Below are 24,315 nucleotides of genomic sequence, written 5' to 3' on the forward strand. Positions count from 1 at the left end.
CATCTGTGGCAGGATTCACCTTCAAGATCTACATTTATTTGCACAGATCTTTGTAACCGAAGCCCAATGCGGTGATAGTCTAAGTTGTACTGAAAACTGCTGAGTTAAACAGAGCTATTCTGGGAGAAAGAGCAGCAGCTGAAATGATACCAGGACACGCTCACATGTGTGATATCTGAGAATGTGGGATGTGCAATACACTTTGCTCACTGTGAATTCAACTGAAGCTCCATCAGACTCAGTTCTGTCACTCTGCAGAAGGGCAGAGGTTTGGTGGTGGCTTTGGTGTGTGGTTGCACTGGTACCTGGTGGCCACAGCGAAGTTATGCCATTGAGCTGCAACAGACAGCATCACTTCCCAAATGCGTAGCTCCCGAATGCTCATCGTTCTGAATTTCAATATGTATGCTAGGAAAATATCCATAAGTACAAGAGAGGATAATTGATGTCTTACGAGTTGGTAAATTCATTTCCTGATAATGAGGAAGACGCCTATTTTAGGTGGAGCAATTCCATTTTGCTGTAAATTTAGTCCTGTTCTGCTCCTGTCAGATAGGTGCTCACGTACGATTACATGATAGAGCTCTGGGTAAAATGATACATTTTCCTTCAGCTCAGGCTGCCTGGCCTCAGCAAGTTTATTCAGGCAGTGGAAATCCCTTATTAAATACATTTTTCAAAACTTCCTGCAATACTGTTTATTTATAGATTACAGGGGAGATAATCAGTGCTTTCCACTCATATTCGCTTAGTTCTTCCTAATGATACCTAGTCACACTGAGTCATGGTCATGCATACTCTGCTCCACTCACAGTGAATTCCGCTCGCAGTAAATTTGAATTCACACTTCATAGTCAATCATTTAACTCATTCACATCAGTCACACTGAATCAATACTCTCTCTCTTTTTATTTAAATGCTCACTCCTTTCCTTTCACATTTACTCTTGAACATCATGCTCGTTTGCTCGGTGCCTATCCTTATAGCAAGAATGTAACTATCATTACTTGCAAACCCTCCGTTTTAATGCATTAATGCAGTTCTTGCCATTTGGGGCAATTAGTGCAAAATTACAGGTTTTACTTGGGTTTCTTGCTGATGGTGTTGTTTCCCTATTTTTGGACCGGGGAGTCTCATGTGTGTTGCATCTCTGTTAGCCTTAGATTCTTTGTTTGGCCACCCTGAGGATACACAGCAATTAACTAGAGTTGATGCTACTTTGTTTTTCAATTTAATTTGATTTTAAGAAAAGGTGAAGGACTCTGAGAACAGGAAGGGAGGCTGAGTGTATTGTTGTCGTCAGAAATCATGAAAACGAATCATGTCGTGATGAGTAGAACAGCGTTCATTTAATAAATAGGAATATTGCTTACCATGTTGTTCACATGAATTTGGTCCAGTGTCTCTGCACTCAAGGAGCCGTTTCATGCAAGGCTGAACAGTGGGCAAACGGGATTGCGGATATAATTGTGCCATCTTCTGCTTCCAGATGGCATCAGGCGAGTCTCTTTCTGTGAAGGCTTTGATGTCAAAGTGCTAAAGATACCTTAAAGCTCTCAATTTCCCTCGGGGTATTATAGCACAGAAGTCGCTCGTGAGGTTTCCTGGGTTTGAGAGCTAGAATGTGCAAGAATATTAATGCAAGTATTTGAACAAAATGTTGGATTGGCTGATGAAGAGCATATTAGTTTTGTCTGGTTTTCATGTCTGTGTCAACAGTCAACAGACCAAAAAAAAATCATAAGCCATAGAATTTAACCAAAGGAGATCCCCCACCCCCTGCTGGAAACTGGGTGAGTCCACATAGATAGTGAGCAATGGGAAAAAGCAGGCAAGGAAGAAGGGTTTGGGTGAAACCATTAAAGCAGCATTGGTAGGCAAATGCGTGGTGTGCAAAGGCTCCTCTAGGCACTTGGGAAGGAGGAAGGAGGGCACAGCCCTCCTGGAGGCACGTTGTGACTTCCGAAAGGAAGGGGAACTATTGAACTGATTGATTTAATAGTGTGGCATTTGGGGGACAAAGAACGTGTCCCGTGGGACTCCAAAGGATTGTATCTATCCTATTGAGGTTGGCCTAGGATGAGACAAAGTGCGCGTAGTGGACTATTATCCTAATTTATGTCCTGCAGATCAGCTGGGTACGGACAGTGGAGCATCAGCTGTTACCTCCCAGCTTCAAATGAGAAGCAAAGGGCTGGGGTAACTGGATTGTTATTTTCCTTCTCTTGTTCTGTTGTTTATCCTTAAACATGTGGTCTGTGTTAGGTAGCAATGGGGTATTTCTGCATCTTTCTTTTTGCCCTCCTGGTAAAGCCTCGCCTGACCGCAATGCAGCAATGACCATTAAGGGAAAAAAGCAGGAACCAGAAAACAGATTCCATCCTCCCTCTCCTGTATCAAGAATGCCTTTCGCTCCCTGAAATATTCTTTTCACCCTCAGGTTTTGTTTTGTTTTTTAGCAACACAGTTCTTAAACAAAGATTTCTGTGTCAATTAGTGAAGTGCGTTTGGACTTTCTTTCCTCAGCGTGTGCTCAGCAGATGTTCGCAGAAAAACAAAGTTTACCCAAACATTTCTGAGGTTGGAGTTTGTATATACAACCTCTCTCTTTTCTTTCCAAAGGGTACCATATTAACAATTCTTTTCTCGCCAGTATAAATATTTTTCCTGCAATTAACTGCATAATGGTGCAGCGTGGATCCTCACGGAGGGCATACTGATCCACTGCAATTCAAGTCATGCCTTTACGGTAGCATCTACCCCGATGTATGAGAAATCCACTGCATTTTTCTGGGGAAAAGAAACTTCTAAATATGGGAATAATTCCCTAACCTGTTTATTTGGTATAGCGGTCTGCTTTCTAATAGCGCAGCCCCAACAAACATCTATTAGAACTGTTTTATTTTCTTTCGTTTTATTTTTATTTTTTTTATTTTCTGAGTCATCCTTTGATTTTCAAAACATTTTGGCCATCCACAGCCTCCAAGTCTCCTTCCAGGAGGAACACTGAAGAATCAAGTGCATCTCTCCTTCCTTTTAAAATTACCCTTCAGGGCAGTGCACACACAGAGTGACCCTGGCTTTTGACAAACCTTTGCTGAACAAAATGTAACAAGCCCTGTATATTTTGAGCAGCATTTTCTATTCTGACAGAGACAGCTCAGTAGCATTTGATGTCTGCTTGCTGGTCATAGATAATGGTGCATCTTGGGACCATTGTCATCCCTGTCAATAAGACAGCCTGGGGGGACATGCAACAAAGCTACCTTTTGATTCACCGTTTTTCCTTCCTTCCCAAGACATTTGTAAGCCTGTGGTCAGCTAGGTCACTTTATTTCATCCTGATGTGCCTTGATAATAGCATCATGTCTAACAAAAAAATTTGACAGACCATCGATGTATGTTTCTTTGGTTCCTGTGTTGTTTTCTATGCCTCCTCAATGTCAAACAAGCTTTGAAAGCTACTGATTATGTTTGTTTGGACTGAATTTGACAAGATTCCTATTCTTTGAAGCAATTAAGCTCCTGAGGATGGATCTTGGGATTTGAGCTAATTTTTTTTTAGCATTGCAGGGAGCTACCAGAGCATATCCTACATTTTGCCTTTTTCTGCATCTCAAGGTTGTATTTTCATTGTGAGTTTAGAAATACCTGAACCCAAAGGAAACATGTAAGCTTCAGAAGATTAAAAAAACAAACCAAGTAAGTCCGCAGCTTAGAGCTGAAAGTTTTGCCTGATTTTTATCATAAAACAGCAAGTTCTGCAAGTTCAGGCAGTGAATTCTCTGCAGAGCTTAACCATTGTGAGGCCATACTGGCTGTGCACTTTGTTAATATAATTTATGAACCCCTCTGCTTACGAAGCAGTAGAGATGGCACACAAAATATTTTACTGGCCATAGACAACAACTTGCAGCCTGGCTTCTTGTGTAGGTTAGTTGCAGGTCATTTAGCAGACTGCAAATGGGAATTAACAGTATCTTTACTTTTTGTCAGTTATCTAAATTGTTAAACGGTGTTACTTTGGTTCAGCAGAGCATTTCCAGTGCAACAGAGCCATTCTTTTTGGCAGTCACAGACAGAAGTTTGAATCCTGCCCTTGTAGCAGTGGCCATGGAGCACAGGCGCTTTTAATTGTGTTTTTTTTTTTTTTTTTTGTGGGTTTTGGGTTGGTTTTTTTGTTGTTTTTTTTTCATGTTTGGCACGTAAAGATGAATTTATCACAGTTCATGCAGTACTAGAAAAGGCAAATGGTAATTTCCTGCTGCAGAGGAAAAAAAATAAAAAATAAAAAAGCCTTTCATTTCTGTTCCGTGCAGTGTCTTATGAAAATTCTGTTGCAAGTAAACGGCGTTAATTCTAATCCTTTATTTTTATCACCACGCATACAGTGGAAAGGAACTTCCCTTTGAAAAACCCACTGGTAAAAAGTCGACTTTTTGATATTCGGTGACATCTGTGGCCAGGTCCCAAAGGAACTGTGTGTGTCCAGCTCCCACCTGGCAAATGGAAATCTGGAGTTGCTCGGAAGCCTGAGCCTCTCAGACTCTGACAGTGGCTGGCAGCCTCTGGGGGCAGGCGTTGTGTCTTTGTGTTGCCTTTATGGGAGCAGAGGAGCTTCAAGAGCTTGATGAGTGGTAGGAGTCTGAACTGCAGCTTACTGAAGAGCTCAGCTTCCAGGATGGTCCCGCCACAGGCCACCATGGAACAAATTTCTATGCCTCACTTTCCCTTTAGATAGGAGCATGATATCAGTATCAGCCTTCTTTTTCAAAGTCTTTTGCTGCATCACTCGCTGCAACTAACATAGCTGGTAGGTACTGTTGTAAAACAGGATATTTTATTAGGATTTGTATTAAGTTCTAGGATTGTGATAAAAACTTTAGCCTCTCATTTTCAAACATTTTGTCTTTGATTCTGAGACATCATTTGGGTTGCATTATCTTCAAAACAAATCTACTTATAGAGTTAGAATGATAATAGATGAAAATGCAGCTAACAGCTGCCTGCTGCAAATTTGCACGTTTTCCTTGCTTGGAAGATATCAAAATTGCAAATTTCCCAAAGAAATTAAACTGCTTTTGATTGTAACATTTCCCTCACCCCAGCAGACTAAGGTGAGGACAATGATTTCTACCCATTACCATGCCACCATTGTCAGCAGTGCTTCAAAGCCATGTCTGTAGGACTTCCAATGGTTACAGAGGATATTGAAGAATAAATTCCTTTGCTTTCTTCTCACTGATATTTTTTACATGGATGCAGTATTTCCTTGAAGTACTGATGCTTTCCTGGCTTTTACATTCAGTGCCGTTCTAGCAGGATACCTATTGTTCTATGGGACAGTGTTGTCTAGTTTTCTCCTTATTAAATGCTTGAGTTATTACTTCTGTGTCTTTAGAATATTTCTCCGTATTAAAAAGATGATAAATCGTAGCAGCTATTAAGGACCCGATTCCTGAATTCTTAATGTACTCATTTCCATTAAAGTTCCTCCGACATAGATTTATACAGAATCTGATAAATTTCTGCTTGGCAAATTCCTAGAGAAAGCACAGAAACCTGAATTAAATTAGCCTCTTAAAATTATCAACATGAGCCTGGTCTTGTCAGGCAAGTGGTAGATGAGTGTATTCTGTTCATCACAGGACAGGCATTAATGACTAATCATTAAACACCAAGATGCGAAAAGTGCTGTGGGATTTTGGGACGCATGGGGGATTTGGGACCAAACCCTGTTTCTAGCTTCAAGTGCAAGCTGCACTGTCTCATAGTGTTCTCATTTTAGGATCCTGAGAGTATTGTAATATTTTTTCTTTATCAGCCCTGTACCTTTATTCAATGTGTGGACAGTCCTATTCCTCAAGGCTATGCCCATCCTCTGTCAGCTTTCCAACTAAGAAAATGCTGTTTCATTTATACTCAATGCGCAGTGTTTTACTCCAGGGTCCGTATGCTGCCGTTTACATTGTAAGTGATTAAAATGATGAACTTGCTCATTTTGCTCTGCTTTTCAGAGGAAAATCCCTGATATTTTAGAATGTTTTGGTCAGAGAAAGCACAGCAAAGCAGAACACGGAAGACAAATATGGACAAATTCAGTGCTTCAGTGGGTAACTGTCCTCAGTAGTTAGTAGATAGCAACTCACAGGCAGGGAATATAGTAGAGAATAAATAATAGATTTCTTTATATAAGAAAAATTCAGCTTTTCTAGAACATATTCTAATAGGTGACGTTGCTGTTAATGCTCTTACTTGATACGAGGAAAGAGTGTTCTGATCCTTGATGACCACCAGTCAACAGATTTGTTTTATACATCTCATTTGGAAAGCCTTAATAAGCGCAGAGCTTTTTCCTCTAAAAACATGATGTTGGATGCCACGAGCTCCCACGGAACAGTTGCCTATGGAAATGTACATCCAGAGCTTTCAAAGACCATATATGTTTAGAAAAAGGTCTGTTGTGGAAAATTTAAAAATAAATAATGTAAGCATGCATGTAGTTGATTAATTTTGAAAATAATTGTGCAGGATCTGCTTTGGAATAAATGCTTGTTCTGAGTATTTCTTTCCCACAAAAATAATAATTTTAAAAAAAAGATAAGAGAGTGCTGCTTTGACATAAACTATTTTTTCCTTTATTCTTTTCTCTCATTTTACCATTCTAGCTACTGAATAGAAAAAAACAAATTATTTACAGAGCTCTATATATGAAAGTTTCCTCCATTTCATATGTTCTTTAACTTTGCTATAGAAGAAACAAAGCACAAAGGTAGACTTCCCAGATTGTCAGTTTAATGAAGTACTTAATTTTACATAGGTTTCTTAGAAGGAGCTAAATTTCCAGAAGAAGGAAAAAGTCCCCTCTAGACCAATAATTGTCTATGGCAGGAAAACTCTTGGCAGAGAAAGTAGGGATTTATCTTTAGTTGGAATGAATTTCCTCTGTCAATTGGCATTCAAAAAAAATTCAGCTGGGAGAGTTAAGTGACTAAATAGTTCTCAAATGACTGAAACAAATGGATGCTTTAATGAAAATCTTTTGAATGTCACTCAAAATTTAATCCCTGGTGTGATGGCTTAGATTTTATGATACTGTATACGTGTTGCTTTCTTTTTCTTTTTCTTTTTCTTTTTCTTTTTCTTTTTCTTTTTCTTTTCCTTTTCCTTTTCCTTTTCCTTTTCCTTTTCTTTTCTTTTCTTTTCTTTTCTTTTCTTTTCTTTTCTTTTCTTTTCTTTTCTTTTCTTTTCTTTTCTTTTCTTTTCTTTTCTTTTCTTTTCTTTTCTTTTCTTTTCTTTTCTTTTCTTTTCTTTTCTTTTCTTTTCTTTTCTTTTCTTTTCTTTTCTTCTCTTCTCTTCTCTTCTCTTCTCTTCTCTTCTCTTTTCTTCTCTTTTCTTCTCTTTTCCTTTCTTCTCTTTTCTTTTCTTTCTTTTCTTTTTTCCTTTCTTTTCCTTTCTTTTCCTTTTTCCCTTTCCTTCCTTTTTCCTTTTTCCTTTTTCCTTTTTCCTTTTTCCTTTTTCCTTTTCCTTTTTCCTTTTCCTTTTCCTTTTCCTTTTCCTTTTCCTTTTCCATTTCCTTTTCTTTTCCCTTTCCTTTCTTTTCCTTTCCTTTCTTTTCCTTTCTTCTCTTTTCCTTTCTTCTCTTTTCCTTTCTTCTCTTTTCCTTTCTTCTCTTTTCTCTTTTCTCTTTTCTCTTTTCTCTTTTTTTCTTTTCTTTTTCCCTTTTTTCCCTTCCCTTCCCTTCCCTTCCCTTCCCTTCCCTTCCCTTCCCTTCCCTTCCCTTCCCTTCCCTTCCCTTCCCTTCCCTTCCCTTCCCTTCCCTTCCCTTCCCTTCCCTTCCCTTCCCTTCCCTTCCCTTCCCTTCCCTTCCCTTCCCTTCCCTTCCCTTCCCTTCCCTTCCCTTCCCTTCCCTTCCCTTCCCTTCCCTTCCCTTCCCTTCCCTTCCCTTCTTTAAAAAAAGCTGAAGGTTTTGTTTCTTAAGAATATATTCTGTATCTGTTTTGCTTATGTTGATCAGACCCAAATGTTGACAACTTTTCTTGTTGTGTTTTAGGATGATTTTCATCATCTTAGGTCAAAACCAAGGGTAACTTTTTAATAATAATTTTAACCAGTTAGCAAAGTCTCTGGGTTGTGAAACTTCTTTGAGTCTTCACACATGGTACTAGTCATCAGAATGAATTGGTTTAAATGTAGTTTTCAACTGTTCTAGGCTTTTATAGGGTATTAGTTTTGGAGAAAAAAAAAGCGTACTCTATAGTTTACTTTGAGCTGACAGTGTTTATCCTGTATGTTTGTAGAAATAAACAGGAAAACCCTTAAACATTAACAATTGTATTTGATTCTTGATGCTTCTTGGCAACTAATCACAACAACTCCTTGGTGAGGTCCTACGTATGACATGTAAATATTTGACATAAAGGTAAAATATAGATATCTGATCCCCTTATATATTTAATGATCCCAAACAATTTTTTGGGCAACAGGCAAATAGCAAAATGTTATTTGAGAGGAAAAAAAAATTAAGTGAACAAGCTGTTCCTTTCTTATGTTAGCAATTATTTTTCTTATAGTAGCTGCTGTACATGTTGTTAATTACTGTGAAGATTAAAACCACTTCATTTTAGTGCTATAATTACATATACTTTTGCCAATGGACAGTTGATCTTTCCTGTGAATTTGTGCAAGCTGGAGATTTCTCTGAATATTTCTGTGATTTCTTTGCTACCTCTCTTGTCAGAGGCTCTGTCATCAGCTCAGATCTCACTTTTTGCAGACATCCATCCCACTTCTTGCTTTGACACCAGGCATTGCATGTCTCCAGTTCAGATTCATTCCGAGTCTCCACTTCCTCTCTCCATGTGCAAGAAGCACTGCATATTCAGGATAAAAAAGCTGGTTTTCTCTGCAGTCCCCTCTTCTGTCTAAATGAAAGCTCTGCTGCTGCTCATTGACAGCATCTTAGCAGTTTTTGTATTTATTTTCCACTATACGACTCAAGAGTTTTTCTATGAGCCAGTGTTGTTGCTTAGGCCACTGACAATCCAGCAATTCCACGTTGCTTCTGTTACTAGGAAGCTTCATCCACATGAAGGCCATATTTGATTGCTCCCATTTCCCCTTCCTTTTGTTCCCTTTGAATAAAGAACCCTATAGGTGACGAAGAATCATGGAATCACAGAATGGCCTGGGTTGGAAGGGACCTCAAGGATCATGAATTTACAACCCCACCCTGTCACAATGCAGGGCCACCAACCTCCACATTTAGTACCAGACCAGGTTGCCCAAGGCCCCATCCAACCTGGCCTTGAACACTTCCAGGGAGGGGAATCCACTTCTGGGCAGCCTGTTCCAGCACCTCACCACTCTCTCTGTAAAGAACTTCCCCCTGATATTCAATCTGAATCTTTCCTTTTTCAACTTAAAACCATTTCTCCTTGTCCTGCTATTATCTACCCTTTCAAAGGGTTGGCTCTCCTAAATAAGAAAAGAAAAAAAAAGAAAAGAACAGAACAAAGAAGAGAAATCCTTGGAAACTATTTTGAAGAAACACGATGAGGAGGGCTGAAGAAATTCTGCAAGCAGGAGGCAAGGATCATATCCCTTAAACTGTAACTTTTCCTTACTCCTGTCCAGGTGAAATTCTGCCATTAGAGCCATCTTCCCTATGCAACCATTTCTTTGGCTGCATAAAGCCTATGCTGGTCAAGAGATGCAGAATTCTGTCTCCTCCTTCATTATTTTGCTCTTACTTTAACATATCCCAGATTTTCGTATAGTCATTGCCATGACCCAAATCTGTCTCCCCTAATGCTTGTTAATTACATTATTCAAAATTTTCAAGATGTTTCTGTCTATCTACCTACTTATATCGAAAATTCCTTATGTTCCAGCTTCGTCAGGGCTGCGTTATCCCTCTTTTCCAAAAGTCCTACATGGGGACATGTTCTGAGACCATGACAGTATCTCGCAGTCTTCTGTTCATCCAGTGACTTGGGGTAAGAACTCTTCCCATTGATATCAGAACTCACCAGGATTTGCTCATGCTTGAAAATGTATAGATGTCCATGAAGAATTTCTTGGAAGCTATTCCTCAGATACTTAGTGGAAACTATAAAAATGAGTGATAATATGAGATCAAAACTTTCAGCAGAGCGGAGTTTCTTCAGAAAAATGAAGCAATTGCAGGGAAGAAGGCTGATATGTTTGAAGCCACAACTAATGCAATAAAAAAAATCTATCTTTGAAAGCCTTGGTTTAGAGCTGTGTGAAGCTCAACAAAGAATTGCTAATACGGACAATATGAATGGTTGCATAATTACATTGACGATCTAGAAAACAAGCTTAGAAAAGAGGTTTTTAAGTTGCTGAGGACAGCTGAAGGATGAGAGATTGGAGAGCAGTGATTTTTCCCCACCCGTATTTTGTATGTGTTTTTCATTAGTGTGTTTTGAAGACATGGAACATGTAAATCAAGTGTGACTGTCATTTGCTTTGAAATGTTGCGTATTAGTTTCGTTAGGGGTTTCAGCAAAGCCTTGCCCAGAAAGTCTTACCAACAGAAACTTTGATTTGTATTATTTTTTCTGGCTTTATTTTTCCTTCCTAAAGGTTACTGCCACTGTTCGTTTAACGGTGTTTATGTGATGTTATAATAAGTGTTATCACTTTGTGTAATTATTATGTGTGATTAATCCAGTTCCCTCTTGAAAGCTGTGGGATATATTTTTTTTTTTGTTGTTTTAACCAGAGGGTATGTCTTTAAGCCTTTGTGTTGTTCACTTATAATGATAGATGACAAGAGCCATCGTGAAGAGGGAGAAGGATAGAAACTGGAATAAATTGTTCAGTGGAAGAAGATTTTCAGGAAAATTTTGGATTAGAATCTTCTGTAGCAAGTTTTGAGAAAAATGGTGGGCTCAATGGATAGAACTCATCATGTTTTATGCCTGCATGGATTTCTACAGCTATCAAGCTGTACCTTAGTGTGAAAGAATGTACACTGCGTAAAGTTTTCAGATATTTTCCTTTTGGAGAAATTCTATCCAACTTAAATAGAGCCTTTAAAATAAATAGATCAATGAATTCCTATCTTAGCCTTTGCAAACACGTAGTATCAGCCAGTGTGAGCAAAATCCTGAGTGGTGGACTGGTATTTTACAATTGAAGGGGATTTGGACTTGGTGCTGGAGACTGCGAATGGTATGGTAGCAAAATAGCTTTGGTTTTAAGCCAAATGGATTTGAGAATGGATATGGTATCCAAGGAGAAATTTAACCATTTCCACAATGTTCCACTTTTTCAAAACTCATGGCAATAGTGCATTACTTTTGTAAATCTTGCAAGTAATTATTTCCAAGGATGGAATCTAGATATGTTAGTGAATTGTTGGAATTCCCATTATGATAGAGATTTGTCCTGAAGCACGATAGCTGCGTAGTTACATCGTATGGCTCTCAATAGTAACCTGGGCAAACAAATTGTTTATATTTGCTAAAGATAATGCAATTAATTGTGATATTATTACAGTTATTATTCTTTTCAGAACTGTAGTTCCATTTGATGATTTCTGTGCTTTCATAGGCTGTCCTCGGGCACAAGTAATTTGTGAGTTGAGGATTTTCTGGACTTCTGCAGCTCTAGATGCTACCTGTTATTTAAAACTCATGTCTGCATTACTTTGAATAGATCTTTTTTTTTTTTGTTATTAGTATCTGTACCCTAAACAAATTGACTCTTTCTTTTGTAGCAATGAATAAGCACGAGCATCCCAAATGCAGACCAGATTGCTTCTAGAGAAATCAATGGAGAGAGAATCATTATAAGAACTGTGTGTTCTTTTCTTTAACTAACTATTTTAACTATCTGCAAGTGACTTATATTCATTAATACAGAGACATTGCTATTCCATTTAGATGCTTTTTCACTCTTTTTTTTTCCTGCACTTTATATTGACTTCAGATGCCAAGCAGTTTGAAATAACATGAAGAACTTTTAAAATATATTTAAGAATTCCTTGAGCTCGTCAGAGTTACTGTACTCCAGGAGCCTGAACTATTGCAAAATGTATGAAGGCAGCTATCCCCCCAATTAATGGGCAATCAGTATTTCATATAAAACTGTTTCATATGTAACTGCAGGTAAAAATAGATAACTCCCACAACCAGATTAAACCAATTAACTTATAGCATTTGGTTTTCAAAAGGGCTCTGGAAATTAAAATATAAGGCCAGTAATAGGAGGAAGTGAGAAAGAAATATATTGGTATTTCCTTTGAGAAGCATTTATTCCAAAGCTGGTTATAAAAATAATCTTAAATATCAATTAACAAAAAAAATGCTATTAGTCATTAACTTAGTTTCAGCTCACCATCTATTCACTGCCTTCTGAATTAATGTTCAGCAAAGCAAATGTTAATGTATACTTAATTCTTCCCTCTGGCAAAGCCTGAAGAAGGTCAGTAAGGTAACCAGTAACCTTAAGGTCCAACCTCAGTGGGACATTCAGTTTAAGGACCTTTCTTCAAAAGGCTTCTTTCAGTTTCACCATGATGAAAATGTAAGGAAAAATGGGATAAACTTTTTTGGGCACTTTTGTGGACTTGCATAGCTGTGCTGTTTTATAAGACACATCAATCCCATTGATAGCAGGCGTGGATGCTGTGAGTCCCTATAAGTCATCACTTCACTTTCAGATCAGATTCAGATTTCTTTGGCACAGGGTTGGCAATCCTTGCTTATGGCAGAAATAGTGTTGAGTGCCTCATATGTATGATACTTATGGTCTTCAGTGCACAGCCTGTCCTTGAAATACACATTGTAAAATTTGTTCAACTCATGCCACATTGATTCATCTAGATCACCAACTCTACCTGCTTCTTAGGTAGAGTAGAAAGAAATTCAAGAGGAAGAAAAAGTACCAGGAATAAGCATGTCTTGGTTACAGGATTATCTTTTTTTTTTTCCAGTTGCTACTCTATTAGTTTTTAATCTTAGAATCATAGAATGGCCTGGGTTGAAAAGGACCACAGTGCTCATCCAGTTCCAACCTCCTGCTGTGTGCAGGTCACCATCCAGCAGCCCAGGCTGCCCAGAGCAACATCCAGCCTGGCCTTGGATGCCTGCAGGGATGGAGCATCCACAACCTCCTTGGGCAACCTGTTCCAGTGTATCACCCCTTCCCCTTTTCTTACAGACCTTAGTTTGCTATTCCCACATAATAACAAAAAGAAAAAGAAAAAAAAAAAAGCAAAAATCTGAAAGGAATTTTATTTTTGAAACTAGTAGTCACAGAACTTTAATCTAACTACAGTAAAAGTTAAGTCTACAATAGGCAGAATGGGACATGAACATTTGTAATCTATTAGTGAGTGCTGACCCACCAAAGGTGAGGAATTGAGACGCTTAGTTTAATCTTCACTGACCTTGCAAAACTGTTGGAGAGTTCTTCTAACCAGACATTTGTGATCCATTTTGAGGCTTTAACTGCCACAGTGGAGAGATTGCTCCATTTGCAAGTCCATGTGTCGGAGGAGTTAGTAAATCTTAATTTTTCAATATAAGTTGTCAAATCCTATCTCGTTCAGCTTTCATTTTGGACAGGGGATATAAGTTTTAAATCACAATCTGTCTTATTAGCGGTTGGCCGTAAAAGCTCAATGTCTGTTAGCACCAAGTTTTGTTATGCTAGGATCCAAACACAAACACAGGTTGCAGTCGTGTGGATGTTGCTCGTTCCCTTGCCTATCAAGCAGAAACCAAATCCAGCAAAAACATTTCATGCACGCCACAAGCAACTTCCTAATTCCAAATGATGTATCAGTAACGCAATCATGGCTGCCTTTCTTTAGAATTATGGTTATCTGTTTTGTACTCAAAATATGCACATAGAGCAATTTCATCTGTGAGAACTAGGGAAAATTATATTAATCATCATAACTGAGTACAGCTTCTTTCTCAGCATGAGTCATAAATATCTTTGAGCATTAAACCTCTTTACAATAACATTAATTTAATCTATAAGAGGGCATTGCGTGCAATAAATTCCATTTACAAATCTGAGTGGGCAATAAAGAGAAAGATGTAGCTCACTTTTTTCTATATTGAAGATCAGGAAACGATGCACCAAAAGAAGTTTCCCTCGACCCAAAAGGGATAAGACTAGAAAAGAAATAAGTGCCTCAGCGCTGTTGCTTTGTTTGCTGTCAGTCAGAAGCTGATATAGCTTAAAATATCATTATTGATTGTCCAATTTGTTGTTCATGTATGTAGATTTTATTCAGGTTGGAGTGATGTTGAAAATTGGGGTCCACATGCTAGATTGCCAGCACAGTGTTGACAACACAAACGTTAAAATACAATAATCCTTGTAGTATAAAATGGCCATTGACGGTCTAATTTCCATTTTGTGGTTTATGGCCTCTACTGAATATCTGATAATGTAATTATGCTTCAGAAAAGAATGAATCCTCTCTGGTAAACTGAGCTGTGTATGCAGTGCCAATGTGAATTAAATAAAGTGACATCAGAGCTCAGCCAGGGCTTATTTTAGGAGCACATTTTTAAACATTTACTATGGTTTGTTCTACAGTAGTGCCAGGGAGCAGATTTATGTCTCTTAGCATATTCGTGTTGAAGAAATGTGTGACTTCATTCTTTATTTTAGCCCAGGAGAGCAAACAAAACAGCTTCCATAACAGTCAGTGTTGGTCTGCTGCGACTCAGGTGTGATGGAAGTTTTCAGATGGGCCCATCACCAGGTGTCCCTCTACAAAGCACAGAAGGAAGGAGGCAGCCACGCAGTCAGGGAATAGAGATGTAAATACAACTACCCCAAATTATCTGCGTGCCACAAAAATGAGACTGTGTTTATTTCTTGGCAATAGGTACCTTATCAGCTTTTATGCTGGGATCTCGGTTTATAAATGTATGGGAATATGCAATGTGATCCTATGGTTAAGAATTTCCTCCTTTTAAATTTCAGTTGTCAAGTTATGTTACGCTGTTTATAATGTGGTGAATTATGTTCAGTCCTATCCCACTCACTGCTAGCACAATGCAACTTAACATCAGGCAACATAACAGAATATGACAGCTAAAATTTGAAAGTACCCTCATTGTATTTGTGAATTGAATACTCAGCTGTGTGATTTAAAAATGGACTGGCATCTTGAGTCCAGAAACAAGTAACGTTACTTGAATTCATTTTTTTTTTTCCCCTAATACATTTGCATTGCTGTTTTGACCTTCTTTCCAACAGGAAAAAAATAACCCAAAGCAACTGACATATATTGACACAGAGGTATTGTATAGTTAGTGTGATGTTGCAGACATGTTTAAAGGAACTTCTGAAATCATGAATTTGATGAGAGAGACTGAATCAGAATGTCACTTTACCATGTAAACAGCAGAAAGAAAGCCAAGCCTCACATGTGGATTTCCAGTGTCCCAAACCATTAGTATTAAAAGTCTGGGTCCTGGTTCCACTCGTGATAAAGAGAAGTGTCAAATCAGATCATGGCTTATGTTTCATTCCCAGTCTCACAAAGATCATCACTGTAAAGCATTGTGTTCAGAGCATCTTGGCAGATCCTTTAGGACCTGTCAGTGAGGCAAGAATTGGAGGTGAGCCCCTGCACCTCAGCTCCCCTTTTGTGATGGTCAGAATTGTTTACCCCCAGAAACATAGAGAATCTCTGGACTTCTCCACATGCCTCTACATGTATGAATAATTCCCCGTTGCACCTCAACTTCCTCCTTGCCTTTCCCCTCTGTCTGCTTTTCTTTGGAGTCCGTATGCAGAAAGTCTGAACCCCAGGGCAGCTTCTGTTTCAGTGTTCAGCTGGGGCAGCCTAGGAGGTGCCAAGAAGAGAGTGGCCTTCCAACTTGGGGAAGAGCAGATTTGTGCACTCAGGATCAAGTATGAGTACCAACAGCTTATGGGCAACCGTACTACCACTTGTTTCTTTTCCAACCTAAGCCATTCTATGATTGATTCTATGATTCTGTGCTGTAAGCCTATTTGTTGGCTGGCTCCTTCCCTCCTAAATTGAAACATGCAATTGACTCCATGTAAAATGGAGTATGGTTTAGAGCAGAGGAAGTTGATGCCTGTGCAAATGCATATGTGTCCTGTCATAAAATGAATAAGTTCTTAGGAAGATACTATTAATATTATTAATATTATTTTTATTATCATCTTGCTGTGGGTGTGCCTCTCCTGTGTTATTCTCTGGTTATTAGCTTCATTGTGCAGGAGCAAGGTGAATGCACATAGACTGCAGACAGTATAGGGAGCCAATGAGACAGTATTAGTCAGCATGCTAGTGGTTTAGCTGCTGTTACAAGAGCATTACAAATATTAGTTATTATTATTTATTACTTATGCAACACCCACACGGTGTGTGAGACATTTAACAAACCACATAAAAGGCAGGGCTGCACCACAGAGCGATTACAGGATGGATTTCAGACATGATAAATTGCTATTAGCTTCTTGTTTGCGTTTCTCATACTGAAAAATTTCCTGAAGGTCCCAACCAAACAGACCTCAGCCACAATTGGCACTTTTCAAACACACCATTAAGGAAAATAGTCTCTGGATAAATTCATAAATATACATAGTGATGTCAGGATCTGCTCACAGAGCATCCTGCAAGAAGAGTTGCTGTCACGCTGTAATTTAGGGATGAAACTGTATGGCTTTAATAACGTCCATAATTTCTTTCTTTACTCCTGTACTCTCCATTGGCTCTTTGGAAAAAAGTCCCTAAGGTAATGATGCTGCTTGTCCTATTTCTTCTCAGCGTACTCTGAAAGTCGGGTAAAATGACTTGCCAAGGAGAGTAATCCACTTCATATCTCATACCTTCTTCTGAAGGTTGTGCTTTTCCCTGACACAAGTTGCACGTTACAACGTGTGTGTTTCCGTGCCCCTATTTTCTTTGGCTCTGTGCTTTCAGTACTGCAGTATTTTCACCTCAGACCTTGTCACGTTGTGTGTTCTCAAATCTATCTGAAGCATCAGAGCAGTATTCACTCTCCTTGCATTTCCTCCTGGCCTCGGAGAAATTTCCTCAGTATTCCAGGCTTAGTGGGAGCCCCGGGACAAGGGGGGGAGTTTTGTTCAGCCTTGGAGCAGTCTCAGCTCTGCTGTGATTTTGCACTACTTTCTCCCTTGTGTTTGACGAAGCATCAGTCTTTCCATTCCAAACCCTCCTTGCATATCTTTTCAAAGTTAGCTTTTTCCTGTCTATTAAAAACATCCACGACTCGAGAATCAGCTTTTGTCACGGAAAATATATATGGAGAAAGCTATGTTTATTTATTTGTTTATTTTTTGCTGGCACCCCTTGCTTGGACAGCAATCAAAACACTGTCTAAATCTTTTCCAGCTGTCCTCAAATACTCAGGATCTAAACTCCAGGGCTCCTAATGTCTCTCTGCTCCCCTGGCTAGCATCTCCCTGCCCTGTGTGGGTGAGCAGTCCCTGAGACCTGTGGCCTTGGCATGACAGGCTGATGGAAGCCAGGCTCCCCCCCAGACACAGTTACTCATGTACTGGTTTGGTGTCCTCTTTAGCAAATTAGCATAATAAAAGCATGAGAGGGAAAGGGTCCTGCAGTGGGAACTAGAGGAGTATGTTTAAATAAAGGTTCTATGGGGAATCTGCAGATTTGATCTTGTTCCAGTTGTCTTTAAGGACATATTCCAGTTTCATGCTTGTTTTTCTTTTTTTCTTCATATTTTGCATACTTAGAAATCCTACTGGAAAGGGATATTTAATATATATATATGTATTTATACTTAAAGAATGAAGGAGCATGAAAAGGTTTTTGATACAAGAATCTTGAGTTTCCCGTAGTGATGTTTTTCCTTTCTACTTCTTTCCCTCACTGTCAGATATTTTTCTGTCTGTACAAACAAGGTATAAGGAGGTGTTCAAGGCCAGGTTGATGGGGCCCTGGGCAGCCTGGTCTAGTATTAAGTGTGGAGATTGGTGGCCCTGCATGTGGCATGGGGTTGGAGTTTGATCATTTTGAGGTCCCTTGCAACCCAAGTTATTCTGCGATTCTATGAAGGGTTCACAGACCTTGCTAATATCTGAGGTTCCTCATGTTGTTATGCTAGAAAGCCCCGAGAATATTTAAAAAAATGTTATGGATTGCAAGCAAGCAGTAACTATAAGTTTTCCTTTGGAGTATCTCAGGCACTGGATTTGAGCTTTGGAGCATCTCTGCTCTGTGAGCTGTGCTGTACCCTGTGCCAGCACAGCCAGCACAGCTATCTTGGCCCCCCCATCCTCACCTATGCAAACACACAACCAGGCTCTCGTGCAGAAGCACCAGCCAAAATTTATATTTTAACTGTTTTTCATATAAATTCAGTTTCCCAATCATCCCCAAGTGAAATAATTCCTTATTATGCATATGGAAAAGCATCTATTAAAAGCATTTTTTAACGTTCTGGGTAGAGTTCTTTTATCTGTATTTTACAGTACAGTGAAAAGTAATTCATTCATTTGGAGGCATATATGGATAATTTTTATGGATATATAGCACATTTTAGGGGATGTGAAAATGTTGCAATTATTTTTAAAATAATGCAATACAAAAGTGGGGTTGGTTTGTGTATTTATGGCAGGATTGGATTTTCCACAGACAACTGCCAAACATGGAGTAGTTACAATCTGTGTTTCTTTTTGTGCAGTCTACCTCTTCTGTCCCATCTCTGGCTTGGAGCATAATAGAACTACAAATAAATATGCTGTAGTTAACTCATTTTAAATTGGAAATTTGGTGAAATGCATTAACCGTCAGAAAATAGTTCACTGTATTTAATTAGTAAAGAGAAACATTCCACACACAAAATGTCAGCAGAATTCACAGAAATAAGCTGTCTTTTACTCTCAGTATTAATTGCAGTTGATATTTAAACATACATTTCACTGAAAAAAATGCGAGGTAGACCCAGCTCAATTATAGGCTGGAACATCTGATGCTTTGAGGAAATTCAGATCTGCACAGAGTATCTGGGAGTATTATTTAATCTGTGGTTTTGTTTTGCTTTATAGGACAGGGGAGCAAATTTGACCCAAGGCTTTCTCATGGTGCATCACAGTTTCCTAAGCTTGCCTGAAGTAACAAGGTATGTTTCATCAGCACTTTTTCAGAAGGGTATGGGATATCATAATTACTGCTATAATTACTAAATACGGACCAAAATTCTTTGTCTAAATTTTAGGAATCAACCAAGTCAAGTCATTATTTCACAGTGTCATTGCTCATTATCAAGCCTGTGTGTATTTAAGTCTTCACAATTTATTTTCTCCTTTGAAGGTAAAAGAAAAAAAAAACCTTTACTGACATATTAATGTTCTAACTGTGAATAGAATATCCCATTTTGTTTGAAGGATGGTTCCCTCGATCCGTTAAATAAATACTACGTGCAGAGAAAGAAAGGAGTTGGATATGCAAGAAATGCAATCACTGAGTGCAGATTTATGGTGGAGGGGAGTAAAGGGAAGTGATATGACTGTGAAAAGATAAATGAAATTACACTTACGAGCACTAAATCCTCCAGTATTGGAAAACATTGGCTATTTGTGTTTAGAACATACAGTATTCAGTATAAATGGACTTTAGTCAATAAATTTGCAGCTTACAAGGTTGACACCAAAACGCACAATTTCTGCCAAGCTAAAAACTTAGTAGTTTGTTATGTTGTTATGAAAATGGTGAGTTTTTGTCATGTTGCTCGGTATCACATCTCGTGCCTATCATCAGTGTTGTGGATGGGCTGGATTTGAATGGGCTGGATTTCTCACCGTGTATTTGAGGTGGTTTTTGTGCATTCCTCATAGCCACTGTGGTGGCATAAGCTGAGCCTGATGAATTTGGAGGAACTTGTTCGTCAGAGTTTGAAATGCATCTTGGGTGAGCAGCTCGACACAGTCCTAATTTAACAGCCTCTGAGGCTTATGTGCTGATGATTTCTGCTAGTAAAGTGTTATAATTGGATTATTGAAGTATTAGGTAAATTCAGTCGGATTTACTGTTTGAAGTGGAAATACAAAAAATGCTGGTATGATATTACTACTTTGTCATACCTATTAACAACACATTCCAATGTTGCAGCAACAATAGATTTGCTTTCAACTATTTAGGCTTTCCAGTGTGTAAATTTACATTATTGGGGTGGGTAATTTGGTGGACACCGGTGACCTCTGCAGACCCTTGCTGGCTCACTTTGGGAAGATGGTGGCTTTTCTTGCCTATAAGTGACAGTAGAATTTCCCTGAAGGTGATATGACACCGCGTGATGTATTTCTTCTTAAAGCAGAAACATGTTGTAGCTAATCCTGGAGCAGGTGGCAACAAAATGATAGAATTCAGTACATTTTACAAATGTCTGAAGAGACTAAATGTCATTAAGATGACAATTCCTAATTGTGCAGGTAAAAGAATAAAAACAGAAGCTTTCCTTTTGCAGTTATAAATTGATTTGACGTGTGTAATGAGTGCAGACAAGCCTTTCTGACTGTCTGTGTTTCTGTAGCATAATCCTTATTCAAAGATGAGCAACCTGTGGCATAGCAAGATAATATTTGGCCCAGTTCATCCAGCAAGTGGCAGCTGTGTCTATTTGGAATCTTTAAGAATCCATATCTGATATTTTGAAGGCAGCATTTTCAAATGACCGACTTTCTCTGGGACTTGAGGATTGTTAGGTGATTTTGACAAAATTACCTTGGAGCCAAACTTAGATTAATGATGTTAAGCCTTGATCTCTTTTCAAATCTGTTTTTATCTATCTGTGCCATTCAGATTTAAATGAAGAGCAGTGTTATTACCATCAATTTCAGTATCCTTAATGCTGTGCCAAAGTTTGTTTATCTGCTTTTTCTCTTTATGCTAATGTGAAGTGCTCTCCTTCATAAATCTATGTACTTCAAACAGCTAGGAAGCCAATCTCAGTGTTGCCCAAGCAGACCAAGTGAGTGCTATGTATCAGGGAAGGATTGAAACAGCAGTTATAAATATCCTCAGAAACCTAAACGCACTTTAGACCCAGATGCAAACTGCTCAGGTTTTTCTGTATAAAACACAGCATGGGGCAAAACGTCCCATGTGTTCAGAATTCTGATAGTGATTTATTATATGAAGGGCTGTGACCTATGTTTCCCAGGTGGCTGAGAATGCACGTAACCTGCTTGTAAAACAAACCCTTTCACCTAATAAAAGCGCTTTATTTAACAGAGGAAAGCTCAGAAATGAGACTTTAGGAGCCAGTCTCAGAAGTCAGATTCTGTCACAGATATACTGGGGTCAAGGTTTGAGCTCAGCTATGCGCTTTCTTAGGATCTGCCCTGACATTTGGGACCATGCAGGTAGGGGTTGGGTGGTGATGGTCTTCCTGAGTCCTGGTCTGCTAAATACTCAGTACCATTGCCTTTTGAAAGTGAGGGGAGATCATGAAGGGGATGCTCCTCTGTATTTCTGTCTTCAGTCCCCTCTCTGTTGTAATGCACTTGTATCTATTAAAACTTGGTATCTATTAAATAAATTAGTAGTGATTTTATTGAGGAGTTATTCATGCCACTAAGTGATGTGCACTCAGGTCTATGACTCTCCTGCTTGCCATTGGTATCTGGAAGTGAAGAGGTTCATTTTAGTGGGGTGGAAACAAACATCTTGCCTTGAGACGTATATGGGGCCAGCCGGATGGGGTTTTCCTTTGGAACATAATTTGGAATTTGCATGCACAACTTCCATACAACCCCATGTTCAGACTGTGTCCCGTTTAAAGGATACAGCCTGTAAAGATTTGGGACTTTAAGTCAAGGTAACAAAGATGTAACTTGCAAAAGTGCCACCTGCACACTGTTGTTAAAACTCTCTGTGAGATGGATTGGTGATTCTTGATTCGTGGCTCAGGCACCAGCATTCTGATGTTATTGGTGGCTTGGTTAAAGCTGAGATATTTTCAGCCCTTTGCATGCTACAGGTGAGAACTGGGTGCCAGAAAGGGACAAAACCATGAGCACAGAGCAGCAGACAGCCTTTGGCTGCATCTTGTAGGGTGCTTTGGACCTTTTGCAGGGCTTGCCAACTTAGGATTTTCTGTCTAATGTGTGTTGGCTTTTTTTCTTTTATGTCTTTTTAAATCTATCCTCATTTTAAAACTCTTATTTGAAACAACAACAAAAAATAAGAAATAGTTTTGCTAGTTTTTTGTTTTTAATAATTTGCATTACAGTTAATTGTTTATAAGGATACACATACATACTTGCACACGTATGAAGTCTGGTCCACATTATAGACTAATGGTCTACATAAGTTCATTATGAAGTCTGTTTTTATTTTGTTGTTCTCTTTTTTTTTTTTTTCAAATTAAAGATGTACTAAAAAAAGCCTCATTCCTTTTAATGCAAACCATTAAAAAAGTCCCAAACAAACAGTCCTTGGAGAAAACTTTCAATGCCTTGATTTAGCCTCAGGCTGGTTTTCACAGCTAAGTTACAACCACAGCACTGGCTTTGAATAGGAATGTTGGCAGAGTTCTAACTCCAGAAAGGTTCGTGGGCATCACGATAATACCATAAATAGGGTTTTGGCACACAAGATGAAATTTAAACTAAAAATATTCTACAAAGTGTCTTCCATGTATTTCATGTTTGACTTTAATTGTTGAGTTATTAAAAACCCAAAGCACTCGCAGACGTAATAAAGTGGAGAAACCAAACAAAACAGAATTTTCTGAGAAAATTTCTGTACACCTGTCTGCTTCATTTAAATAAATCCAACACTCGATTTAAGAGCCTGAAAATGAGGAATTAAGAAGCATGCAGATATCACCCAAATTGGCTATTAAAAGATTAGAGGCTTTTAAAAAAAATGATAGGACATCAGGAGGAGACAAAATACATCTAAGAAGGGAAATTGGAAGCTCTGTATTAGAAATTTCAGAACCTTGAAGATTGTCAAAATCTAATAGAAAAGTGTTATTTTAAAATGGGCCAGGAGCACACAGAGGAAGAAAGTATCTCCTGGCATAAACCACGGAGAATGTCCTGAATAATATTTTAAGAAACCAAATGAAAGGTACACAGAGACAAATATTGCCTGATTAGAGAAACGAAGTTTAACGGGGGAGGAAAGTCCTCATGCCTGACAGCTGTCCTATAATCCTTTATCATTATTTATGCCAGAATAGACAAAATGAGGCAACAGGCATCCAATACTTGCACATTCAGACATTCTTTGACAGGATTTCCTAGAAGAGGAAGATATGGAGCCACAGAATAAATGGAAAGTTTGGTTTAGTGGATTGAAAATTGACTAAAAATCACAAAAAAAAAAAGTGTCATATATCAGCAATCTATGAACTCTGTACCAGCCAGAAGAGTTATTGGTGGGATATATTAGAAATTATCCTATATCTACTGATGTTTATATAAAGAATTATAGGATACTATGTATTACTGAAAGGAAGTTTTCCATTTTTGTTGATTACATTAAATTTCAGGGAAATGTAACTGATGAGAAACAATGACATAAAAACACTATAGAAATCAGATCCTCTTACTATTGGTGTTAAAACTTTTGTGACAAGGAGCCCTCTATGCAAGTTACGATTGGCTCAGTGTATCGTGGAAAGATTGCATCAAGGGAGAGTTAACATCCCCTGGCAGGAATTTTGTACTCCATCTTCTCAGGTCACCAGACAGTTGTACTACTCAAACTCCAAGCAAGAATAGAACTTTGCAGTTCAACAGAAATTGAATGCTTAGTAAGTTTATTACAAATAACTGTTTAGGAGAAAATTGTGAAGTGTGACTGAAAGAAGAGGAGACAGTATGGGGTCTTACTGTAATTTACTCATAAGCTCATTAGTCTGGGATTGAGCTTGGCAAATAATTTATGTACATATATATATATTTAATTCCCAATTGAGGACACCTTAATTAAGAGAAACTTGGAAAAGGCCAAGCTGAATGAGAACTGAAAGGAACTTCTTGGCAGAAAAAGAAAATTAAAAAAATATTAAGAGAACTCGCTAATAATTTGAGTTTATTAAAAACTAATTTCACCTGATTTAGTTGGCTGAGGTGAAATGTTCTGGTTACTTCTGAATAATTTAACATTCTTACTCTACTTTCTGAAATTTATTTTCCAATTTCACTTAAAAAGTAAAAACACAGAAATTCAGCTCTGAACGTGTCAATGCCAAACACGTCATTTCTGAAACATGTCTGATTCCAAATAAATATGGGGAGAATCTCCTTGTGCTCCCTTTATGTGATGAGATCTGAATT

The 24,315-nt window shown here is 38.4% G+C and overlaps 1 long non-coding RNA gene across 1 annotated transcript in view; it reads left to right on the forward strand.

Annotated features, from left to right (window-relative positions):
• The window catches only part of LOC149917173 (uncharacterized), a 426,137-nt gene extending 414,316 nt beyond the window's left edge, over positions 1 to 11,821 (forward strand). Inside the window, exon 8 of the long non-coding RNA XR_016468095.1 lies at positions 11,750 to 11,821. This is a non-coding gene — a long non-coding RNA (uncharacterized LOC149917173). The remainder of the gene's footprint in view (positions 1 to 11,749) is intronic.
• Positions 11,822 to 24,315: the final 12,494 nt, after the last annotated feature.

Source organism: Phasianus colchicus, chromosome 7, assembly GCF_987193195.1.
Source record: "Phasianus colchicus chromosome 7, bPhaCol1.hap1.1, whole genome shotgun sequence".
Classification (NCBI taxonomy): Eukaryota; Metazoa; Chordata; class Aves; order Galliformes; family Phasianidae; genus Phasianus; species Phasianus colchicus.